The sequence below is a fragment of the Balaenoptera physalus genome, assembly GCF_965194825.1.
Source record: "Balaenoptera physalus genome assembly, contig: HAP1_SCAFFOLD_624, whole genome shotgun sequence".
Classification (NCBI taxonomy): domain Eukaryota; kingdom Metazoa; phylum Chordata; class Mammalia; order Artiodactyla; family Balaenopteridae; genus Balaenoptera; species Balaenoptera physalus.
The window spans coordinates 155,704-181,007 of record NW_028126124.1 but is presented as its reverse complement, the minus strand read 5'-3'; positions in this window follow the sequence as shown (position 1 = coordinate 181,007).

Genomic DNA, 25,304 nt, shown 5'->3' with positions numbered 1-25,304 from the left:
CAAAGTCACAGAAAAAGAGATCAGATTTGTGCTTACCAGAGGAGGGGGCTGGGAGCAGGTGGAAGTGGACGAAGGCAGTGAAACGGTACAAACTCCCAGTTATAAAGATAAATAAGTACTAGGAATATGTAATGTACAGCATGGTGAATATAATCAACACTGCTGTATGTTACACATGAAAGTTAAGAGAGCAAATCCTAAGAGCTCTAAATAATTATTAGAAAATTATCAACAACAAAGACAGAAAAAGATTCCTGTCCAGAGCTGAAGCGATTGACCAGTGTCTAGCTGACCTGCTGGCAATAAGAAGTCAGGACTTGGACAAGGCTCAAGGAAACCGGCTAAAAGCAAAATACTTTGTGTAATTTCTCCCTCCTCTTAGATGGGCAGGCACGGGGCAGATAAAGGACATTCCCCAAGACTTTCATTAAAACTAAATTTGTTACAGGAGCTTAAATGTCCTGATCTCTGGAGAGCAGAGACAAAGGTGCATAATGGAGATGTCAAAAAATTCTACTTCCTGGGAATTCCCTGGCCGTCCAGTGGTTGGAACTCCGTGCTTTCACTGCCGAGGGCCTGGGTTCGATCCCTGGTGGGGGAACTAAGATCCCGCAGGCCACGTGGTACAGACAAAAAAAAAAAATTTCTACTTCCTGCTTCTCCCCTCTTCACAGTAGGTGCCTTCTGAATTATTACTGTAAAGAGAAGCAATCTTTTTTTTTTTTAAGTAGGAGATAAATATATTATTCTACCAAAGGACAAATGAATGTCCACGTGGATCCTGACGAGAGTGAAATGAGGTGTGCTCCTGGTGCCCGGACGGTATGGAGAACAAGACCATCGCTAGCTGCAGGCGTCTGCATGCACAGTGCAGGTCTCTGCTTCCCTTTACATACAAAGCTACGCTGCAAACTCAGTATCCACAAAGGGAAAAATAGGCACAAACACCAAAACCGAAGCTAACGTATCAATCATTTCAAATTAAACAAACAAAAACGCTGCTGTGGAAACCTGGAACTACTTGCGGTCGACATTTAGTGTCATGAAAACCAAAGCTTCAGCCATTCTCAGCAAACGACCTCAGCCAAAGACCTGAAGTTTGGAGGTGAGTCCTATGTCTCACCTCCACAGCCCACAATGTGGTCTGGGTTGTGAATGTAACTTTTGTATTTATTTACTCTCTGTAACACCAGTAATACAGCATCAACCAAAATGACAGTTTTCTCTTTTAAAAAGCCTCTAATGTGAAATGCAAAAAGTAAAAAAATAAAAGATTTAATGACAACCATGATGGATGAAATGTATTTCTGGAAAAAAACAACAACAAATAAACAGCCAGACTGAAGGCACCCAGAGACTTTTATCACAACCCAGTTCCAGCGCTCTCTCACATCTTTTAAAGTTTGAATCACGTATTCGACAAAAAGCCTGGTTTTGGGGAGCCCTGAGGGCATCCGTCAATGAAAGCAGCTGATTTATAAACAGAATTAAGTGATTATGAAAACACTGCGGCGTCATGAAATGCTTAAAAAGCACAGCATTGTTCCAAAGTTTCCTCGTGCACCTGCAACTGGGATATTGTCATCTGGTTCTGAAACACAAATATTTTTTCAGCTTTAAAAACACGCACAATCCTGTAGATCCAAAACGTGCCCAGTACCCTGTCAACGTTGTTCTTTCTTCCCCAAATCACATCATTAATAGCTATGCCTCTGGAGGGATGTCCAATCTTTAAGCTGGCAGATCTCAGTCACAACACATGTGTGTGTATACACACACACACACACACACACACACACACACACATCGTGGCAGGGGAATACATCTGTGTCCCACTTTATTCAGGGACTTCAATATCAGCCCCTCGTCACCTCTGGGGACCCCATCAGTGATCTCTAGATGCTTTTTCATTGCATATCCCTCTCAGTGAAAACCTTTTAAGCATTAACTCCAACTCATGTAACCTATTAACTAGAGATAACACACAACAAACATTATATGCATTTTTCATAGACCACAAATAGACATTTTGTAACTATTAAATAAAAATACATAAACAGAGAACTTAAGTTTCTTCCTGCACTCCAGTAAATCCCATTGTCACTGCCAGAGGATATGCAGTCCACTTGGGAGCCCACTTTGTGAATTAAAACCTGAGACAAGGCATTTCTGTCACCCTCTACCCCAACTAAACATGGAGACTATTGGTGTCAAGGAAATGTACTAGGAGGCCCATGAAATTTATCAGGCAAGTCTAATTTCCACAGGCCTCTCCCCTTGTTCTCATCTGGTCTACAACAGTTTCTGTCATGCACTGGACACATGAGATCATTACTTCTTATTTTCACCAACTTCTGAGCTGGGTGCCCCGCCAACGCTGTTTCTCCTGGCAAGGCTTTTTGAAGAATTACGCTACAGATCTCTGGAAATTGTTGAAACTGGCACAGAATCATCGTGCATCTTAGAAATACAAACCTAATGTGATATTTTTTCATAATCAAATTAGGAGTTAAACCAAAGCGCGTCTCCCAAGACTGACCTGTGACTGTCAGGGACTGGCAACCCTTGTTTTTACGTTGATCACTGTGAATACTTGAGTCTTTACCAACACAGAGTTGGCATTCAAGTTTCAAGGGATTAGAATGCCTGATAAGATTCTGCTGGGAAAAGAACCTAAGGCAAGGACCCAAGTTTATTCTGTCTCCCAAATGAATCAAATGGTAGAGACATCAGTTCTCTGCTCAACTGCTTTTCTAAATACAGCCTAAAACTCGGCAACCACCTGGAACTTTATAGGTGCTGAGAATTATGTCTGCATACCGGTGCTACAGATGTCTGCATCATATGAACGGGGTAACATCCCTCCAACTCCACTTTCTCATTTCTCATCTTCAAACGGATGTCAAGATAAGAAGGGTACCTCGACGGGTAGAGCTGACCCAGCTAAGGCTAAAAATCACCCCAACGCACTAGAAACAAAAAGCACTGCTCAGTTACACAGAATTTTCTCCAGTTCCCAATCATGACTTACGTGATCTTACCATATTAAAGTATTTGTTATTACTGATTTAAGAAATAAAATGGCATCACATACAGTAAGCTTCTTTTGCCCAAATTTCCATCTATTGGAAAGTTTAAACAAGCAGAAGTGTTTGCAAATTCGATACCGGATGTTCACACAGACTCTAAAGCCCAATGACAACGGGCAAGTCTATAATAGTATGAGCCAAGCTCTCCCAAGAAGCGGACAGTGTCCCTCTAGCCTTGCTCCAACATGGATGAGGCTGGGTGTCCAGGTTGCGGTAGACATGAGGAAAGTCTTCAACATCTTGGAGAGAGAGAAGGTGATCATCACGCCGGTGGGGCGGTGGGGGGGGGGGGGGGAGGGGCGGGGAGAGTCCTCACCTCCTCCTGCCTCTGTATTCTCCCTGGGGGTTGGTGTTAAGTGTTCCAGAAAGGAAAGTGCTCCGGGCTGGCTATCTCGGGTCATATTCTGGGTTCCAGGCTCAAGGGAAGTAAGCAGAGAAAACTCTCATGTTTTCTTTACAGTATTCAAGCTCCATCCACCACGACAGGAAAAAATGACAGGAATTCAAGGCAGAGACACTCTCTTCAAGAATAAACACTATGAATTTTGCCGTGAGCATTGTTTGTGCTTATTTTACAGGGTCTCCTGAAACTGGGAAACTACAACACTCGTAAGAGTTATTCAGAGGCACCCCACAGCCCAAAGTGTCTTCTGAATTGCTGGGGTCTTTTTTTACAGTAAAACATGCAACTAACTTAGCAATGTTAAGTTGAATATTGTTTACTTCAATCATGGGTAAAATGTTAGTTAAAGCATGGAACATAGTTTACTCAAATTGCTAGTTAATATAAAACCACCATAATCCTTAACCTACAAAAGTGTTAAAAAAAAAAAAAAAAAAAGAGCCTACGCAACATTTAACGTGTGCCTTTTCCACATTACAATCCGCAAACACGGGGTAGGAGAGGCCTCAAGATCAGCTCATCAAGCCTTTCACTCTACACGTGAGGACACACACAGGTTCAACAACTTCACACAAGCAGGCAGGCAACCCAAGGCAGGACACAAGTGACCAAAACGCCAGGCAAAGGATTCTCTAGAAAACATGATATTCCTTATTTGATCACAAATAGTGAAATTACGACCCAAGGTAAAATTCAGGTGAACAACCACATAGAAACACAGACGTAGGAATTTATTTCTACAACAAACTAATGCAAACACAACTGGATATTTTTAGTGTACTTTTTGGTCACGTTATCAACCCACTGGGAAAACCACGCCTCTTAATGTGTGTCCTGTTTTTGAAACTAAAGACATGAGTCTAACCTACTGATGCATTTTACATAGTACTGCTCCAGAAACAGTCTCTGAAAGTGCATCCAAAAATGTCCCATCTCAACTGATTTGGCAGCAAGGATCAACTGGCATAGGAAATGTGCAAATCCTATAGGCAGCTCCAACAAGATAGCCGATATATTTTCACTATGATTTCTTACAAGTATTAAGAAGCTCTAAGTTTTGGCTTTTCCTTGCTTTTGATAATATCCACAGTGCAAAATCATTCTGAGAAAAACACATGGGCCCAAGTGTGCCACAGTATAAAATTCATGAGTCAAGGAAGGTGCTCGAAGAGTGGAGAGATTCACTATTAGGCATTTCATCCTGAGTTAAAATGTGATTACCAAGACCAGGAGAGCAGAGCTGATCGGCAGGTGCCCCGAGTTAGGGGCTGAGAGAGCGGGGAGTATGGAGGGAAAGCACCACGGACACCTTTGGGGTGACGGAATTTAGTTGTTTGGTATCCTGATGATGGTGGTGGTTACAGAAATTTAAGCATGCTGAAATTCATAATTTATCACATAGTAAATTTAGGAAATATACAGAGAATACATATGTGTCTGAATACAGCACGTGTGTGTGTTTGTGTGCGTATGCCAGCCCTGAAATTTAACTTAAGAAAAGCAAGCAAGCAATTGATGGAGACCACCGTAACTAAAAAAGATATATTATTACTGTCATTATTGGATATTTCCACACCAATTCCCAACTTCAGAGTAGAGGAAAACCTAAGGACACTGGGCTCCAAGCATGATAATAATCCTCCTTCTGTTAATACAAGCCTGAGAAACAGATTTTATTTTCTTTCTCTCTCAAGAAGAAAACTAAGGCCAGAGAAGGTAACATGTGCCCAGAGGCGGTCAGTGCATGGTGAGCTGGCTGCAAACCAAGTGTCCCCGACCCCATGACCACCAGGAGCGCACAGGGCCCCCAACCAGGCTGGGCTTGGCGCTCCTCTTGGGCGGGGGGGGGTCACAGGCCACGGGGCCACGGGCTGGCTCAGGAGGACCAGACTCCAGGCGCCAGCAGTGCCCATTCGTGGGAGAGGGCCCCACTGCAGGTCCGCACCCAGCTGCCCCCAGCCGTTCACGAATCAACTACTCACAGGAGAGGACAGGGCCTGAAACAGCATCCAGAGTCCTGCAGGCCGCAAACGCCTCCCACACTGATGTGTCCGCCCGCCCTCCCAAGCACGGCGGTGGAGGTTACCCCAAGTCCAGGTTAACCGACATCTCGCTGGGCACAGAGAGGGTCCGAAAACAGCAGACAGGTACCAGGTGTTCCCCTGATAAATACCCAAGTCCCAAGAAGCCGACCAAAGGTGAGACCCGCTAAATCTGCAATGACATCCGCAAAACCAGCAGGAAGGAGCCCTGCAGGCGCGCTGGCATCGGGGCTCTAAAATACTCGAGTTGAGACAGAGCTCAGGCGACTCGCAGCCGCCCCCCCGCCCCCAACACCTCCTGGCCTTGCGCCGCTCCCGCCATCCACTTCCCACCTCCTCCTTTCCCTTCTCATTTACTTCCTAATGTATCCCAAAACGGCCTACGGGAGCCGGAGCCGTGAGAACCACAGCGCCGGATACCTATCTTGACATCCAGCTGCCCGTGGACCTTGCTCAAGACAGGACTGCACGGCTGACAGCAGAACTCAGGGCTGGTGTCTCCACCCTGGCATCACGGCCATTAAGCACCGGGTCGCTCTCTGGGGTGGGTCTGTCCCGTGCACTGTGGGATGTTACGCAGCATCCACGGACCCCCCCCCCCGCCCCCCCGGATGCCAGGAGCATCACCGTCCCCCTCCCCCAACTTGTGACAACCACACGTCTCCAGATATTGCCAAAAGCTGCTTGACGGTAGGGGACAAAACTGCCCTGAGAACCATGGGCTGACCACAAGCTTCTAGAGCTCAACGCTGAAAACACGGTTCCAGTAAGCCACCATCTCCGCTACCTTCGTCCCTACGACGTCCCTTTCTCTCGAACCTGCGAGTCACACGCTCCATCTCCACCTCTTCCTTCCCAACTACCAAGAACAAACCAAAGCCATGGAAACGGTACCCAACTTCCTCCATCAGAAGAAAATACTCTCTCCTCTGTTTCCAAGTTTAAATTTGCTCCAATTTAACTTTTCAATGGCTTCCAGTTCACATCTGCAATCTTCAATCAGGCAGTGGATTCTCAATAAATATTTGACGACGGCGATAATGCACAGAAGTGCTTTGCAGGAGGCGGCCACCTCCATGGTCAAGTTCCCGGGGAGCACATTCCTTAATGACTGCGTTTTTCCCCTGAGGTTTTAAACTCATTTTCTCACAGCAGGCTCTCTTTCCCTCTACAAACATGTTGACTGTTTGTCCCTTCCCACATCCAGCGTTTATTTTGGTTGCTGGGTCTCGCTCTACTCACGTGGCCGGGGCCATCCAGTTGGTCGAGCCCCATGGAAAGGATGGACAGGAGGGAGGGCCAAGGAGGGCAAGACCCGAGGGAGAAACTCACATCCAGTCTCCACTCACGAGGCCAGTTACTTCCTTCACGCTAAAAATAGGTATGGAAAAAAAAAAAAAAGTTTATCTTTCCAACTTAAAAAACAAAAAAGTTTACAAAATGACTTTAGTCTTGCTTCCTGATTGAAACTATTTTTTAAACGTCTTGGGTGGTGAAAGATTAACAACTTATTGGAAGTCACGTACTCTTCCTTTTTAAGGGAGAAAAAGGAGGCAAATGCAAGGTATCCGGGGACACCACACCTGGGACAGTCTCGCCTCACAGGGCAGAGTGATCGTGCTTGTCCTCTGGCCCGGGTCAGGCCTGGCAATAACCACGTGTGCAGAGCCCAAGACCCAGACACCTGGCGGAAAGCTCAAGGAGGGGGCAGCCTCAGGGTTGGGGTGTGGGGTCCTCCCTCCCAATAGGTAACTGATGAAGGGTCTGAATTCCTGACACTCAGGACCTACATGAGATGGCTCTTGTGGGCCTGGCTTCCCTCTGCAGGAACCCATTGCCCGCCTCTGGAAGAGAATCATGGATATCCCAGGTGTCTCAAAAGCTTGACAGGTCACAGCAGTCCTGAGAGAAAGCAAGAGTGAGGACAAATGGCAGAGGGGGATCTGGGAAGTCACCTCTCTCACAGATGCAAAACTGGGTTTTTCCCCCCAACCACAAATAAAATTTCTAATACGTTGCTATAAAAAAATACAAAAGACTATGCAAAGAACACACCAACTAAGTAATAAAAATAACATCCTGACTCAGGGACCAGTATACAGGAAACGGCCAGCACTCAGCCGCTTTTAAAAAATACTTTGACTATTGTTAAGCCTCACTTTGTTGGAAGGATTCCTGATCAGTCTTTTAATAAGAGAAGATTTGACCCTCAAGAAATTAAACCTTAAAACTTAAGACATAAACTTGGGGGGAGGGGTAGGTAGCCCATGGCGAACACCGCTTTAAACATATCAGATAAGGCCTCTACATCACCTAAGGCCTCTAAATCACCTACGAGGGGCTTCACTGACGGTCACACCTTGGGCTCCCCACCATCCCAAGAGATGTTCGCCACGACACACTCAAAGGCAGGCAACATGGGGACTGGCTATGCCATTTTTCACATGGGGAAACTGAGGCACAAAGACACTAAATGCCGTGTCCAAGGTTAAATACTCAGTGAGAGACTCCAGCTTGGAGTTCTGGTTTTCTAATTCAAAAGTGATCCAAACCACCTCAATCTAAAAAACCACAGCTGTCAACCTCACTGAAATCACTTTCCTAGGTCACCTGCTAGCTGAAATGGGCCTACCTTTTTTTTTTTTAAAAGTCTACCAGTAAATTATTTCAAACTCTTACAGCCTCTCCCCTCCTCCCACAAAAAGTAAACTAACTCTCTTTACTGCCTTCTTTATCAATCCTTACTTGCAGTAACTATAGAGAATCGCCTTCCAATAGAACATTCTGCAAGTTCTGCGCTGTCCCAATATGGCGGCCACTAGTTACACACATCTATTGGGTATGTGAATTATGGGTAGAGCACTGAAAGAACAGAATTGTTTATTTTAGTAACAACAGAATTGTTACTGAATCTTAGTTTATTTGAATCTAAATATGCACATGTTGGCTAGTGGCTGCCACACCAGATAATTAAGCTACAGATGAAAACAATCTTTCCACTGTGGTGGACATTTCATGATTTCTGCTGAGATTCATCTAGGTGTACAAACAGATTTCAATGTAGGTTCTTCTGTGTGGGAGAGGGAGAGAAAGAGAGAGAGAGAGAGAGAAAGAGAAATGGTGTGTGTGTGTGTGTGTGTGTGTGTGTGTGTGTGTGTGTGTGTAATTTAACGAGCTTGTCTCCAAGTGGGAAGATTCACACTATGTATACACAGGAAGGCAAAATAACACCAAGCTTAAGAGCTGGGCTTTCGGAATCAAACAATCCTCCCTCCACCATATATTAACAAGTCAGTGTCCTCTGAAGTAGAATGAAAATAATTGCTGCACACAGGGCATTAAGTGCCTGTAAAATCCTCACTGCATGGCATTAGAGTAACATTAGGAAAACTACTCTACCTGCACAATACCATAACAACTAAAACTTACAGGCAGCGTTGTAGTTTTCAAAAAAATTACACGTACATTCCCTCTTTCTGTCCTTGCACTACCCAATGAGCACCACGATTTCAGTTCCCGTTTTTATTTTTACATACAGAAAACGACACTCAGAAAAGTTACAGGACTTGAAGGTCAACGGTAGAGCAGAACAACAGGGTGGGCCCTTTCACTAGTTCAGGCCAAACGGGGACAAAGGCTGCTTTTCTAGCAAAGCGTTAGGTGTCCTGATGGAGCTGGACTCGGGCTCTATTCCCCTTTCTGCTGGCTAGCGCTGAAACCCTCCTAACAGCTCACCCAGGTAGACTCATGATGCCATCACACAGATGAGAAAACTGACACTCCCATGGTTAAAGGTGAGATTCGAGACCAACTAGGATACCACACACTTCATTTAAACACCCAAACTTTCAGGAGGGGTGAGCTTTGGGAGATTTAAGGGTCAAGGTGTGAAATTTAAATGAGGGGTGTTGACAATTCCCAGAGTGACTTAAGCCCTGGACAGAAGCACAAGAAGAGCCAACCTCAGAAGATCCAATGACACACACCCTGCTGTGCACAACACCAAATCAACACCTGAAGTCTCCATTTTCGTCCCACAGGTGTGTGTTCCCTTCAGGTCTAGAATATCCTTAAGGGGCTATCTTAATAAGTGGGTCAAGTGATGCACTTCAACTTTCATCCCTGGATTCATCATCCAGCTGGGGGGTTTTCCACGAAAATCTGCCGTACGTTTGAGATATTAACATCCCTAAACATAAAAGAGTCATCTTCACGTCTCAACTGTTCCATACTCAACATTCGCGCCCCCCTCCCACCCATCGCGTCTTTCCTAGGAATGACTAGTTGTAAACTTTTCATAAAATCGTCCTGGGCAATTTCCTACACCGAGGCCACCGTTCAGGACGGAGAAGTGGCGCTCCCCTCCCCCTCCCAGGCTGGAGTCCCGCCCCTCCCCTTTCAGGTTAACCCAGGGACCCAGGCGGCGCGCCTGGAGAGAAAAACATCCAGCAGTCAGGTCAAACCACATGTGACAAAGCAAAGCAGAAACCGTGGCACAAGGAATAGGGCATGGGTTTCTGTTTCTTTTGGGGTTCTGCTCTACAACGTCAGCGACAGAAAAGAAAGAAGGAAAAAAAAAAAAAACACCCCACCTCCGACTCTAACTTTGTGGAATTTCCAAAGCGAGGGGCTCGGAGAATGCGAGGCCGTGCTAAGAACGAGCCCCCGCGCGGGCCTCACCGCGCACGGACAGCGCACGTGAAGGGCAGGCCCTAACCCAGCGCCCGCGGGCCTCTGGCAGCCCCCAACTGTCAAGGACCCGGCGACCTCCGGCGACCCCCGAAGGCGCGCCCCACCCCGTTCCGAACACCGGCCCCCGTGGGCAAGGTCCCCCTGGGGAGCAGCGCCCAGGACGCGAATCTGGGGGCACCCCTCCCCCCAGCCCGGGAGCAACAGGTCTGCAGCCTCCCCAGGCCGCTCTCCGCAGACCCGGCCCGACCAGGGACGCCCCCCGTCCGCCGAAGTCGCCCCCAGCCCGCACTCCTCGCCCGGGCTGGGGAGCTCCCGACTTCCTTGACGGTTTCTGCGGCTCAAGAACTGAGCCGCCCAGGGCCCGCGCCGCCGCGCTTCCAGCCGGCCCGGGGCTGGCCGGCCCGCGCCCGGGGATGAATGGGGCTCCCCTCCCCCCACGGGGGATCCCGCGGCGGCGCACGTCCGTCCAGCCAACCCCGGGTTGGGCAGACAAAGGGGCACCGGGGGACAAATCGAGCGCTTCCCCAAACTTGCCGGCCGCCTCCCCCGCCCCGAAACAAAGGAGCCCCCCAGCCTCCGCCCGCCCCCAACGCGCCGGCACTTTGGGGAGCAGCCAAAACGGGGTATTGTGCAGCCTGCAGGGAGCGCGCCGCACCCCAGCCCAAGCCCGAGAGACACTTGGGGACCTGCCCCTCCAAAGCCCCGGAGGCGGACGGAGCGTGCGGGCGCCCCAGGCCGCCGGCCTGACCCCGGAGGGAGGGAACCGCCGGCCCCCATGCGGGACAAGTTGGCGTTCCCCCCCGCCCCACCCCGCGCCCGGCCAGCCGGCCGGCCGAGCCCCGCGCACTCACCTCGCCGCGAGCAGCGCAACTTGCGGCGGCGCCGCCGCCCCGAACCTCCCTCCGGCCGGCCGTCGCCGAGCCCGGGCCGTGCCGCGGCCGAGGAGGGCCCGGCACCCGGAGCAGCCGCGCGCCGCCCCCGGGCCGCCCCCGCCCCGCCGCAGCCGAGTCCCCGAGAGCCGCGAGCGCTGGAAAGTTTCGGATGCCGAATGGCGGCCGAATGGCGGCCGAATGGCGGCCGAATGGCGGCCGAATGGCGGCCGAATGGCGGCCGAATGGCGGCCGAATGGCGGCCGAATGGCGGCCGAATGGCGGCCGAATGGCGGCCGAATGGCGGCCGAATGGCGGCCGAGGGGGCGGCGGCGGCGGCGGCGGCGGCGGCGGCGGCGGCGGCGGCGGCGGCGGCGGCGGCGGCGGCGGGGCGGCGGCGGCGGCGGCGGCGGCGGCGGCGGGGCGGCGGCGGCGGCGGCGGCGGCGGCGGCGGGGCGGCGGCGGCGGCGGCGGGGCGGCGGCGGCGGCGGCGGCGGCGGCGGCGGCGGCGGCGGGGCGGCGGCGGCGGCGGCGGCGGCGGCGGGGCGGCGGCGGCGGCGGCGGCGGCGGGGCGGCGGCGCTGGCGCCACCTCGCTCCCGAGCGCAGAGAGTGCGGGGGGGTGGGGGGGGCTGGGGCGAGAGCGGTGGCGGCGGCAGAGGGCGGGACGGCAGGAGGGACCCGCACGGGCAGTGACCTCGGGGGGAGCGGCCGCCAGCGAGCCGACCCCGGCCGGGAGGACTGCCAGGGAGGCCGCCTCCGCCGCCGGGCCGGCCCCTCCCCCCACGGCCCCCAGCCCGCACCCTCCCCCACCGCCGGGGAACGGGAGCCCGGGTCCTCCCCCCCCGACACACCCCCCACCCACACGCCCGGGGGGGAGGGGCGCGTCCCAAGCCGGTCCCTCCCCCACGGAGGGTGAGGCCACCAGGCCTGCCCTCCCCCACAACCAAGAGGGGGAGAGTCCGCCCCCAACACAGCCCCTCCCCCAGGGCTCCAGGGAAGACTCGCGTCCTGAGCCGCCCCGTCCCCACGGCGGGGGAACCTGCAACCCTCCCCCGTCCCTCACCCCTGACTCTGCTCTCCCCGCCGCGCCCGGGGTGGCTGAAGGGAACCCGGGTCTCCCTAGTGTATCCGAACCCCGTCCCTTCCTCGTGGCCTCCATGCGGGCGGAAGGAGACGCAGGCCTGTGCCCACCCCGTCCCAGGCCCGGACCCAGCCAGGAGGGGACAGGAGCCCGGTCACCAGCACCGCGGTTTCCAGGGGAGGGGGGAACCGGGCCACCGCTCTGTTACCCTCCCCCACCTCCAAGAAGCAGCCGCCCAGCTGCCCTAGCAGAACCCCTGCAACCTGCCTGAGGACGCCGCTCCCTCAAAATCGGCGGCCGGCAGGGCACCCCAATGGTCTCCTCCCCTCCCCGGAAAAGTGGGGGCCCAGGGGGGAGCCTCGACCTTTGCAAAATGCCTCCAGTGAAGAGCCGGCAGTGCGTGGGGAGAAAGAAACTCGGGCCCAGCGGGGTGGAGGCTCCCGGCGGGGGCAGGGGGAAGAAGCCGGGCGCTCGGGCCTTCTCACCCCCGCCCCCGCCCGGAGGCGTCGGGCCTCGGGCCCCAGCCAAGTGCTAAGGTTGCCGCAGCTCGCTCGGCCCAGCTCTGGTGAACCCGAGGCCCCAGCGCTCCTGCCTCCCCTCCTGCTTGGCGACAACTGCCCCCCACTCGAGGCCTGAGTTCACTTAAACAAACATCTGCACCCACCCGCCGGCACCTTGGGTGTCTGCTTTGCCGAATATTTTAGAATAAGTTTGCCCCTCCCTTTGGCGTATAAGGAGCTTCGCCCCAAGAGCCCAGTACACACTCAGCGTTTTACACTGGCACCTCACTTGCTCCTTGCTGGGACACCGGGCCATTTGCTGTACTGGTTGTGCAGAGAGGGGGCCCGAAGTGAGTGTTTAAGGGGCTGGTCCTCCATCAAAAAGGCAGACTAAAAATTATGCTGCCAAATATTGCTGTGAAACGTCAGTGATGTAAAACGACGGTTGCTGCACATTATTATTAGAGCACATCAATAAAAGATACACTTACACAGTCTCCATAATTGTGAATCAGCAGAATAGATTTTGCCGTATTTTGTATCAGTTGCCATTCAAGGCCCCCCAAAAGGACGTGGTGGGACCTTCCCTTGAGCTTGCCCGTCGTTGCTCCCGGGCTCCCTGGGCTTGTGAGGACTGATGCTGAGGTATTAACAGGCAATCGAAAAACCAGGGGGGCAACAGAAAACCCGAGCGAGCTCCTGATGCAACCCTGCCCGGGTTACACGTGCTTCCCTTCCCCCACCGCCTGCTGATGGGAGCGCTGCGTTTTTTCCGCCTGTAGGGTCACATTGTGGTTGATTGATTCTCCTTTCGCCTTGCTCAGTCATTCAGATTTGGAAAGTAAATAACAAGTTGACAGCATTACAGCTCTCGCCTTTACTGGGACACGGCCCCCGGCTACCGCACACTCTCGAGTAGCCGCGCAGCCAAACTGGCCCTCTGGCTTGCCAGCCGTGCTTGTCCTTAGCCGCTTGGAAATTCCGAACTGAACACCATGAAAAGGTTCCTTGGTATGTTTTGATTACTTGGCAGACGCCAATCATTTAAAGTATGAGAAAGTGGTGGAAATCCTCGCTTCCAAACTAGGACCCGGTGTGACCACTTTTTTTACAGCTGGTCTTCCGTAGCTAACAATGCGAGGGAGCTTGGAATCCATCTTGCCTGTTTGATCGTGTCCCAATAATCCCAACGATCTTCTTGCAAGTAAGGAGTCGAGCACTTTTACCACAGACTCCTAGGAGCCCCCAGGGACTCTGTAAGACCTCAGACAGGAAACGCGACCCCCTACATTTATCCTAATAACACCGAGAAATTCCACCTTCTGAATGCTAGACGGGTGGTAGGAACGTGTTAAATTAGACTATTTTATTTCATCTGTTTTGCAGATTTTTCGAATGGTGTAAGAAAAGAGGAGAAAAAGCACATTAAAGTAGAGCAGGAAAGGAGCTAGTGCGTTCTGACAAAAGTATAAAGGTTAATTTGGAGGCCGTGAGCAGCAACGATCTACACAGGTATCCACTGCACAATATCTATATTCCAAACAAGTATTTTTGGTTGCTGACTGCAGGGGGCTGGAATACAAGAATCCGCTCGCAACAAATGCTATCAGTATTCCCCCTAAACAGTAGCCAAATGTTTAATAAAAAGGCAGCAGGAACCCACACAAATATAGTCAACTAATTTTTGACAAAAGAGCAAAGGTATTTCAATGGAGAAAGAATATCCTTTTTAACAAATGGTGCTGGAACAACAGACATCCATAGACAAAACAAACAAAAAAATTAATCTAGCCCAGACCTCAAGGCTTTTCACGGAAACTAACTTAAAATTGATCATGGGCCTAAAAGTCAAAAGCAAAAACATAAAACTCCTAGAAGATAATGTAGGAGAAAATCTAGACGACCTTGGGTTTAGCAGTGAGTTTTTAGATACAACACCAAAAACATGATCCGTGAACAAAAAAAAACTGATGAATTGGACTTACTGAAATTAAAAACTTCTGCTCTGCAAAAGACACTGTTAATGAAAAGACAAACCACAGACTGGGAGATATATTTGCAAAATCCATATCTGATAAAGGATTATATCCAAAATATGCAAAGAACTCTCAAAACTCAACAATAAGAAAACAATACAGAATAAAAATGGGCAAAAGATCTGGGAAAAAAAAACTCACCAAAGAGATATACAGATGGCAAACAAGCATATGAAAAGATGCAGAATATCACATATCACAATGAAAACGCACATTAAGACAAAATATGGGGAATTCCCTGGCAATTCAGGGGTTAGGACTTGGCGCTTTCATTGCCAGGGCTGTGTTCTGTCCCTGGTCTTGGGACTAAGATCCCACAAGCCACGCAGCTCGGCAAAAAATCAAATGCTAACAGGGTGCTGAGCAACAGGAACTCTTCCGCGTTGCTGGTGGGAATGCGAAACGTAAGACCACTTTGGAAGACAGTTTGGCAGTCTCTTACAAAGCAAAACATACGATCCAGCAACCATGCTCCTAGGTGTTTACCCAACTAAGTTGAAAACTTATGTCTGCACAAAAACCCGCACAGGAATGTTCAACAGTTTTACTCACCAAACACCGAAAGCAACCAAGATGGTCCTCAGTAGGTGAATGGATAAACAAACTGTGGCACATCCACACAATAGAATATCATTCTGCAATAAAAAGAAATGAGCTATCAAGGCATGGGAAGACAAGGAGGAACTTTAAATGCCTATCACTAAGTGAAAGAGGCCAATCTGAAAAGTCTACATACTGTATGAGTCCAACTCTACGGCATTCTAGAAAAGGCAAAACTGAAAAGATCAGTGGTTGCCAGGGGTTCTGGGGATGGGAAAGAAGGGACGCATATGGGGAATACAAGGGATTATCAGGGCAGTCAATGGATTCTGCATGATACTGTAGTGGCAGATACATGACATTTTGCATTTGTCCAAACAGGTAGACCTGTACAGAAACGGAAGTGAACTCCAATGTCAGCTGTGGATTTTATCAATATTGATTCATTCATTGTAACAAATGTACTACTGTTACACAAAAGATGTTAACACTGGAAATGGTGTGTGGGAGGAGGAAAATTGGGAACTCTCTGTACTATATGCTAAACCGTTCTGTACATCTAAAACTGCTCTTTAAAAAAAAGTCTATTATTTAAAAAAAAAAAAAAAAAGACAGTAGGAAGAGGTGTTAAACTTCTCGTGAGAATTACTGCCCAGTTTTCATGGAATCCAATATGTAATTTCATCGAGGCCCATCTAACGGCTCCTAACACATAGGCCAATATTTGTTTGCATGACTGGCCTACTCAGAAAGGCCTGCGAGTCCAGGAGTCGTGTGCTCCATGCCGCAGTGGCCTCTCGGTGATGTTTGCAGAGCATGTCTCAGCTGTGAGGAAGCATCTGCCACAAGCTTCTCGTATGAAACAAAGAAGAGGGGTGTGCTCGCCAACTTCACTTACAACCCTCTGGCCGAGGTTTGCTTTGGGGCTTGCTTCTACTTTTCCTCAGGGAGACTGGAACCGAAACTACAAAGGGAGATGGTTGTATCAGGTGGTAGCACGTGGTGAACGCACTTGGAGAAGTAAACAGGAGTGAGGACAGAGATTTCCATCACCTGCCGTGGATGTGAGATGAGGTGGGTGGTCGCCCCTTCTGCTCCCCTTGACCTGGGTAGGCATCCAGTCTTTTTTTCAAGATAGGATGAATTGTGTCTCCCGCCTCAAATTCATATGTTGAAGTCCTAACCCCCAGCACCTTAGCATGTGACTATTTTTGGAAAGACAGCCTTTAAAGTAGTAAATAAATCAAATGCAGTCATTAGGGTGACCCTTCCTTATCCAATCTGACTGGTGTCCTTATAAGAAGAGGAGACTGGGACACAGACATGCACAGAGGGAAGACCGTGTGAAGACACAGCAAGGAGGGAGGACTCGGGAGAAACCCACCCTGCCGACACCTTGACTTGAACTTCCAGCCTCCAAGACTGTGAGAAAATAAGTTTCTGTTTGTTTCTCATTCTTTTTGGCTACGCTGAGTGCAGGATCTTAGCTCCCCGATCAGGGATCGACCCCGTGCCACCTGCATTGGGAGTGCAGAGTCTTAACCGCTGGACCGCCAGGGAAGTCCTAATAAATTTCTGTTATTTAAACCACCCAATCTTCGGTGCTTTGTTATGGCAGCACGAGCAGCAAATGCATGTGAGTTATTGCTGTTTCTTTTCTATTTGGAATGTCACATTCACTTCACATCCTTTGAATACTGAAAACACCTCACATTGGGCATGGGGATGTTCGTGCACAGTGTCGAATTTGATCCTCCCAGTAATACTGGAGGGCAGGGATTTTTATCTCCAATGCTCAGAGTAAAAGACTTGGCCCAGGAGGTTAAAGGATTGAGAGGAGGGGGTTTGTAAGCACTTCTACGCCCCAGACCTTCTTTGGCAAGTTACTGACTATATTGATTACCACTGCATAAATACATAAAATAATATACATAAGATTACAAGGAAACTCGATTCTGTAAAAATATAGTTAAATTAAAAAAAGAAATTCCAATGTCATAATACATGTGCTTCTTTCTCAGTACTTCCAATCATAAGCTCTAGAGGTGGTACTAATAACTTCTGTCATTTCAAAGTAGTGGTGGGTACAAATAAAATCTGCTTCAACTCTAACCTGCTCTGAAAATACATCAGACTTCTCTTGGTGACAAATTGGTAACAAATCAAAGATACAGTTAATGCTACTGTCATCTCCTCTATAGTCATAGTTGTCAGAAATGCTCAATTTGGGTTAACTGCAGAGGTTTTCCCCATCCATGTTCATGGACCCCCTGCAATCTCTCCCTGGGACCTTCCTGCCAAGGGAGGAAGTGCAAGCTGCATCCCATGACTCTCTATGGCCCTTCTGCCTACCTAGACTCATCCATGCCACCACCATGGATCCCCTCCCATGGCTCATGGGCCGGGACCCTAGAGTGAGATGACTTTAAGGGGATGCCAAAAACTTACTCATCCAAATAAGTAATACGTGCTTCCCTGGTGGCGCAGTGGTTGAGAATCTGCCTGCCAATGCAGGGGACACGGGTTCGAGCCCTGGTCTGGGAAGATCCCACATGCCGCGGAGCGACTAGGCCCGTGAGCCACAATTGCTGAGCCTGCGCGTCTGCAGCCTGTGCTCCACAACAAGAGAGGCCGCGATAGTGAGAGGCCCACGCACCGCGATGAAGAGTGGCCCCCGCTTGCCACAACTAGAGAAAGCCCTCGCACAGAAACAAAGACCCAACACAGCCATAAATAAATAAATAAATAAATAAAATTTTAAAAATAAAGCAAATAATTTTTTTAAAAAGATAAGTAATATTATAACGCCGTATTTTAAAACTCTAAATTAATGCCAAAAAATGCCTCCCTGATGAGCAAAATATCAAAAGGTGTTATAAAGACAGGTTCTGGGAAGGAGTAATTAACAAGACAGGCAAAATTCCCTGCCCTGATGGAGATTCTGTGCTAGGACAGGAGGTGGCAGAGGACAGCTCTGATACCTGTTTTTGCACAGCCTGCAAGCTAAGGATACGTTTTTTTAAAGACTGGGGAAAAAAATCAAAAGAATAATGATACTTTGTGAGATGGAAATTGTGTAAAATTTGCATTTCAGTGTCCGTATAAATAAAGTTTTATTGCAACACAAACATGCCTACTCCTTTCCAGCTTACAGCGCTGTAATAGCAGAGCCAAGTGGCTCACGAAGCGGGAATAACGTTGACTTTTTGGCCTAGAAACCCTTGTTTCTAGGAGACTGAAGGACTCAAGGTTGCTAACCTCTTCCTAGGAAAATTGTTTTCTTTATTATAGTGTGTTTTCAAAAACTTTTCAGAAAAAGTTAAATTAAGGAACAACCTTTTTTTACATATTTAAGAAAAAGGAGGAGGAAAATGATGGTGGAAAAGAAGCAGAGGGTGTCTTTAGGAACCAAGCCCATCCTGTTTGTGGGTGGGGACGGATCTTAGAAGAGCAGAAATGCCTGGGGACAGCCCCCCACTCAAAGTGGGTAGGGGCCATCCAAAGGACTCAGCAAAATTAAATGTATCTTGATAGGAGCAGATGCCGGTGAGCAAAGGAAGAACCGAGCTGACAGGAGCTGTATGTCTTTCCTATGTGACAAAGTTTTCTTATAGTTTTCTAAACGTTTTCAAAGACAACCTCACCCATTGTCGTAGCAACCTATGATGTGACTGGGGAGATACAATTGCCATCATACTCATTGTACAGGGGAGGAAAGTTGAATCTCACAGAGGTTAGTGGCTGTATCAGTTTCCTCTTGCTGCTGTAACAAATTACCACACACTTAGTGGCTTAAGAAAAACTTATTATCTGACCATTCTGGAGGCCAGAAGTCCCACATGGGTCTCACTGGGCTAATTAATATTGAGTTGTTGGCAGGACTGATTCTTTCCAGAGGCTCCAGGGGAGAATCTGTTTCCTTGCCTTTCGAAGTGTCTAGAGCCCAAATTCCTCGGCATGTGACCTCCTTCTGGTCCTGTCCTTCTCACAATCCCCAGCTGCTCTTCCGCTGCCCCGCCCCCTTCCAATTTCAAAGATCCTGGTGATTAGATTAGGCTAAACTGTCTAATCCAGTCTAAACTCTCCATTGTAAGATTCTAAATTTAGCCACATCTGCAAAGTCCCTTTTGCCACAGAAGGTGGCATTTTCACAGGTTTCAGGGCATTCAAGTGTAGACACCCTTAGAGGACCATATTCTGCTTTCCAGAGTGGCCCAACTCCTCTGACTCCAAAGCCGATGGCCTTCCTAACACAAACCACGTTGCCTCTCCATCCGTGAATAATTTCACAGCCCACCCACCCAGCAACAACCAGAACAGCAACAGAAAAGGCTGCTGCACATGATGGGTAAGAGTACCGATTTCCCCCAAATAATACGTGGCTGTTACAGTTACAAAATAGCAGGAGATTATAATTTTCAAAAGGCCGTTCCTCCACCCTCTCTCTTTTGGTAACCATATTTCATTATAAGACATTATGTGGTTGTTTTCCCCTCCCTTTGTTTCCACTTCTGCATTTAGTGTTTAAAACTCGCTGTGGAGAACAAGCCTGGGAGAGAAGATGATTTTATAAATAGTTACCACACAAAAATCATCTCCCACATAATCAAGCTCAACACCACATTGACAAAGAAAATCCAGCAGGTTCAAGAAAAGCACAGGTGAAACTACATGGAGGTGGAACATTTGCATTTTTCTCCGGTGCCTTTGTCAGAAGGCCTCTTTGATGTTGTTTTTACGAAATGAACAGCCACCCGATAAGATCGTACATATATATGTCATGTGCACAGACAACGCAGCCATCACCTCCTCCTTAGGCACCTAAGAGAAGTGAAAATGTAGGTTCACACAAAAACCTCTACACGCGTAGGTTGGTTTATAGTTGCCAAAGCCTGGAAACAACCCAGATGTCCTTCGGCAGGGGAAGGGATAAGCTCACTGCGGTATATGCATGTGTTGGAGCACTAATGAACCCCAGAAAGGAACAGCTTTGGCCTGTGCCACAACGTGGATGAATCTCAGCTGTAAACTGAGAGGTGAGAGAAGCCAGACTCAAAGGGCGACATTCTCTAGGATTCCATTTATCCGGTGTTCTGGAAAATGCAAAACCACTGGGACCGAAAACAGATCATTGGTTGCCAGCATTGGGCATCAGGAAAGAGGTGGACGACAGAGGCCCACGGGGATGCTTTGGGGGGGTGACCCAGCGGTTTTGTATCTTGATTTGGGTGCCGTCACATGACTGTAAGTGTTGGTCAGAATTCGTAGAACTGTATTCTAAAAGGGTGGACTTTATGTAAATGACACCTCAGTAAACTTGACTTCAAAAAAAAAAAAAGAAAAGAAAACCCAGCAGATTCAAGGAACGCACCATAAAACTCAAAGGGCTTTGAACACAGGGCTTTTCTCTAGTACCTGTGTAAGAAACGTTTTTTGTTTGCTGTTATTTTCACTAGATCGAGGACATTTACTAAGATCAGATATATGTCATCTGTGATTCTTAAAATGTCTGTAAGGGAGAGAGGGAGGGAAAGAACATCTTAATATATTTTTGAGATAGTAATGGGAATCGGTCACATTTCTAGAAGTAACTGTTTTGGATCAAACCCTCCCCAGTCACAGAAGCCCACAGTGGTACACTGCCGTCTAGTCGCTCGGGTATGGGGCTGACTTGTGCAGTCAGTGGGTTTCCAAGGCATGGTCTGAGCCGTGGCTAAGAGCACAGAAGTGCTCTTCTAGCTTTCCGTATTTTTATGGAAAGAGGACAAAGATAGACGTGATGGTCACTAAATAAATGATTCTAAACAAATGATCACAACTACTAAATACATGATTTCTAGCTTAAATATGATTCTTGTTTTAAGATATATTAATGTCTGTTGAAACATTATAGGCAAAGAAACGTAAATAAAAACTTGAGCGTGTCCAAAACCCCATAAGCCCGGTCTAATCATGAGAAAAACAGGAGACAAACCCAAATTGAAGGACATTCTATAAAATACGTGACCAGCATTCCTCAAAACTGTCAAGGTCGTCAAAAACAAGGAAGGATGGAGACCCTGTCACATCCCAGAGGCACGTAAGGAGACAACTAAACTCTGTCCTGGGACAGAAAAGAACATTAGTGGAGAGACTGGGGAAATCCAAATATAGTCTGGACTCTAGTTCATAGTATTGGACCAAGGTTGACTTGTTAGTTGTGAGAAAAGCATGAATATGGGGAAACTGGGTGAGGGGGTAGACGGAGCTCTCAGCCTTAAGTCTGTGTCACTCTACAAGTACTCCAAAATTGTTAAAGTTTGCTTCAACAAATCAGAATGCTCTATTTCAGTTGACTTGACAGATGACTATTTTTAAATATAAAACACTTCTACTTGTACACACAGACACAATCCCATTTTGAAGAAACGGAAAATGAAAGGACTTGAGGATAGTACTGGCCTCTGGGGAAGAGACAGGAACAACATTTTATATAAAAATTTCAAGCCATACAGACAGAGGATATATACATGCGTGTAGTTCATGTATATTTAAAGACAAGTGAAAATTAATAGGAGGCAGGAGACTCTACTTCTCCCACTTTCCCTGCACCTACTTGGTTCCTGCCCTGCCTGCACCCCAGCCTGTGCTGTTCCCTAAATTTTCCCAGCTTGCTCCTGCCCCTGTACCCACTGTTTCTTTGGCCAACCGTTCCTCTTCCTGTTACCCCAGGCCCCCTCACTGCACTAAGGGCTCTGTCAGGATGTGGGACCCCCGCCCCCCATCAATCTGTCTTTCATGAGCCAACATGTTGATGTTTATTTGTTTTCGTTGGCTTTTCTACCAACTAGGATAAGAGCTCCGTGGAGGAGAGGAAGATTAGGACAGAGGGATAAGAAAGGAAGGCAGGTGTCATGGTCTTTTGTTGTCTCAACTTCGCATATCACACTGTTGGCAGTTATTCAATCAGACACTGTGTTTATTTGCTAGGGCTGTTGTAACAAAGTACCATACACCGGGTGGCTTAAAACAATACAAATTTACTTTTTCACAGTCCTGGAGTCCAGAAGTCCAAAATCAAGGTATTGAGAGGAACATGTTTCCATGGGAGGCTCTAGGGGAAAACGCTTCCTCGTGTGTTCCGGTTATTGGTGGAATCTGACAATCCTTAGTGTTTGTTAGCTTGGAGCTGCATCATTCCAATCTCTGCCTCCATCTTCACATGGCTGTGTGTGTGTGTGTGTGTGTGTGTGTGTGTGTGTGTGTGTGTGTGTCTAAACTTCCCTGGATTTAGGACCTACCCCAAGAACCTGTATTTAGGACCTACCTTAGTCCATTATGACCTCATCTTAATTTGATTCTACCTGCAAAGACCCTATGTCCAGATAAGATCACTTTCACAGGTACCAGGGGTTGGGATTTCAACATATCTTTTTTGGATGGGACACACTTTAACCCACTGCTAACACTATCATAGGTATTGCTGTGGAGGTATTTTGTAAATGTGATTAAGACCCATCATCATCTGACTTTGAACGAGGGAGATTACGTCGGATAATCTGGGTGGGTCTCATGCGGTCAGGTAAAAGGCCTGCTGCGCTGGGCTGAGGTTTCTATGAAAAAGAAGAAGTTTCTTTTGGGGACGGCAGTTTCCGTCAGTTCCCAAGGACATTCCAGCCTGCCCTTCCTAACTGCAGGCCCTACAGATGTCAGCCTTGCCTACCCCTCCCACACAATGGCATAAGCCAATCTTGGCAGCAAATCTCCTAGCATGTGTCTTCTACCGGTTCTGTTTCTCTGGCTGAACCGCAACTGCTACATCCAGATTGAAGAACTGCGTTGAATTTATCAGACATATATATACACATAGAATCACAAAGCAGAATATCTTTTTTATTTGCTACAGTAAATTGCATGAAAATGTTTACGCTATGCCTTGAATATAATCCAAAATACTGTGGATGAAAACACTCAGTCATTTATAAAGAGAACTAGAAATAATCCTCAAAGCTAAAACGCGAAAGCGCTGGGGAAATGACTTTTCAAACGCTGTAACGTATTTCTGAGCCATTAGGTTCAGATCTCATGTAACCTTATACCTTAAAGATCAAATTATCATCTTGGTTCTGCCTCAACAATATTTCGGGGTTTTCCAGGATATGAATGCCCACTGGGACTGGTTGGCAATAGTGGCCAGGAACTAGAGGTTTTCCAAAGAAGAAAGTTGATGAGACCCCGAGAGAGGGGCAAAAAGGAGGAGGGTGAGTTAGGGGTTTCAAGCGGTCTGAAATCAAGGGAAGGCCAGACCAAGAAATCACATGCTGTGTGATTCCATTTACATGGTGGATCAATCTGCGAGGGCTGCCATAATAAAGCACCACAGACTGGGTGACTCCAACTGCAGACATCTACTGTCCCCGGGTCCTGGAGGCTGCAGTCTGAGATCCAGGCATGGGCAGGGCTGGTTCCTCCTGAGGTGAGGCCTCTCTCCTGGGCATGTGGACGGCCGTCTCCTCCCTGTGTCCTTATGTGGTCATCCCTCTGTGTGTGTCTGTGTCCTGATCGCCTCTTCTTACAGAGGACACCAGTCCTATGGGATCAGGGCCCACCCTAGTGACCTCACTGTACCTTCATCCCCTCTTTAAAGACCTCATCTCCAAATCTGGTTACATTCTGAGATACTAGGAATTAAGATTTCAACATGTGAATTTTGAGGGATGCAATCCAGCCTGCAACATATGGAATGTCCAGAACAGGCAAATCCATAGAGACAGAAAGCAGATTAGTGGCTGCCAGGGGCTGGGGGACTGCGGGGCATGGAGTGACTGCTAAGGGGCACAGAGTTTCTTTTTTTTTTTTTTTTAAATTGGAGTACAGTTTATTTACAATGTTGTGCTAGCTTCAGGTATACAAGCATAGTGATTCTTTTTTTTTTTTTTTTTCAGAGTTTCCTTTTGAAGTGAGGAAAATGTTCTGGGACTAGACAGCAATGGCACAACCCTATGAGTATATGAAAAACCACTGAATTGCACACTTTGAAAGGATGAATTTAATGGTACATGAATGATAGCTCAATAAAGTTGTAATAAACAAACAAAAACCCCAAGGGTACAAAGAGGAAGGGAGTTAAAAGTGGCATCACGTATAAAGGATTTGAGGAGAATATAGAGGTTTTCTTTTCACGACTTGCCCTTACTGTGTTTTTGGACAAAGACTTATTACCCCCAGCCCCCCTAGGATCCATGACAATAAATCAGATGACAGGACTTCCCTGGTGGCTCAGTGGTTAAGAATCTACGTGCCAATGCAGGGGACACAGGTTCGAGCTCTGCCCCAGGAAGATCCCACATGCCACAGAGCAACTAAGCCCGTGCACCACAACTACTGAGCCTGCGTGCCACAACTACTGAGCCCACGTGCCTAGAGCCAGTGCTCCGCAACAAGAGAAGCCGCCACAATGAGAAGCCCATGCACCGCAGCGAAGAGTAGCCCCCTCGCCGCAACTAGAGAAAGCCCGTGTGCAGCAACAAAGACCCAATGCAGCCAAAAATAAAAATAAATAATTGATTAATTAATTTTTAAGAAAAAGAAAGAAAGACAGAAAAGAATCCGCCTGCCAATGCAGGGGACATGGGTTCGAGCCCTGGTTTGGAAGATCCCACATGCTGCGGAGCAGCTTCGCCCGTGCGTCACAACTACTGAAGCCCATGCGCCTAAAGCCCGTGCTCTGCAACCAAGAGAAGTCACCGTGCTGAGAAGCCCGCGCACCGCAACGAAGAGTAGCCCTTGCTCACTGCAACTAGAGAAAGCCCATGCTCAGCAACGAAGACCCAACGCAGCCAAAAATTAAAACTTAATTAATTAATTAATTAAGAAAAGAATGCCAAACGCTTTAAGTGAAAAAAAAATTTTTTTTAAAAAGAAAGAAATTAGAGGACTTCTGGTCCCTTTCAGTAGCGCCTACAACCTCTGCATATGGGCCCCTAGATCAGCGCCGCTTGAACGCCACTGAGCACTCACGTCACCTGGGACACCTTGTCACACTGCGGACTTGGGTTCCACTGGGCTGGGC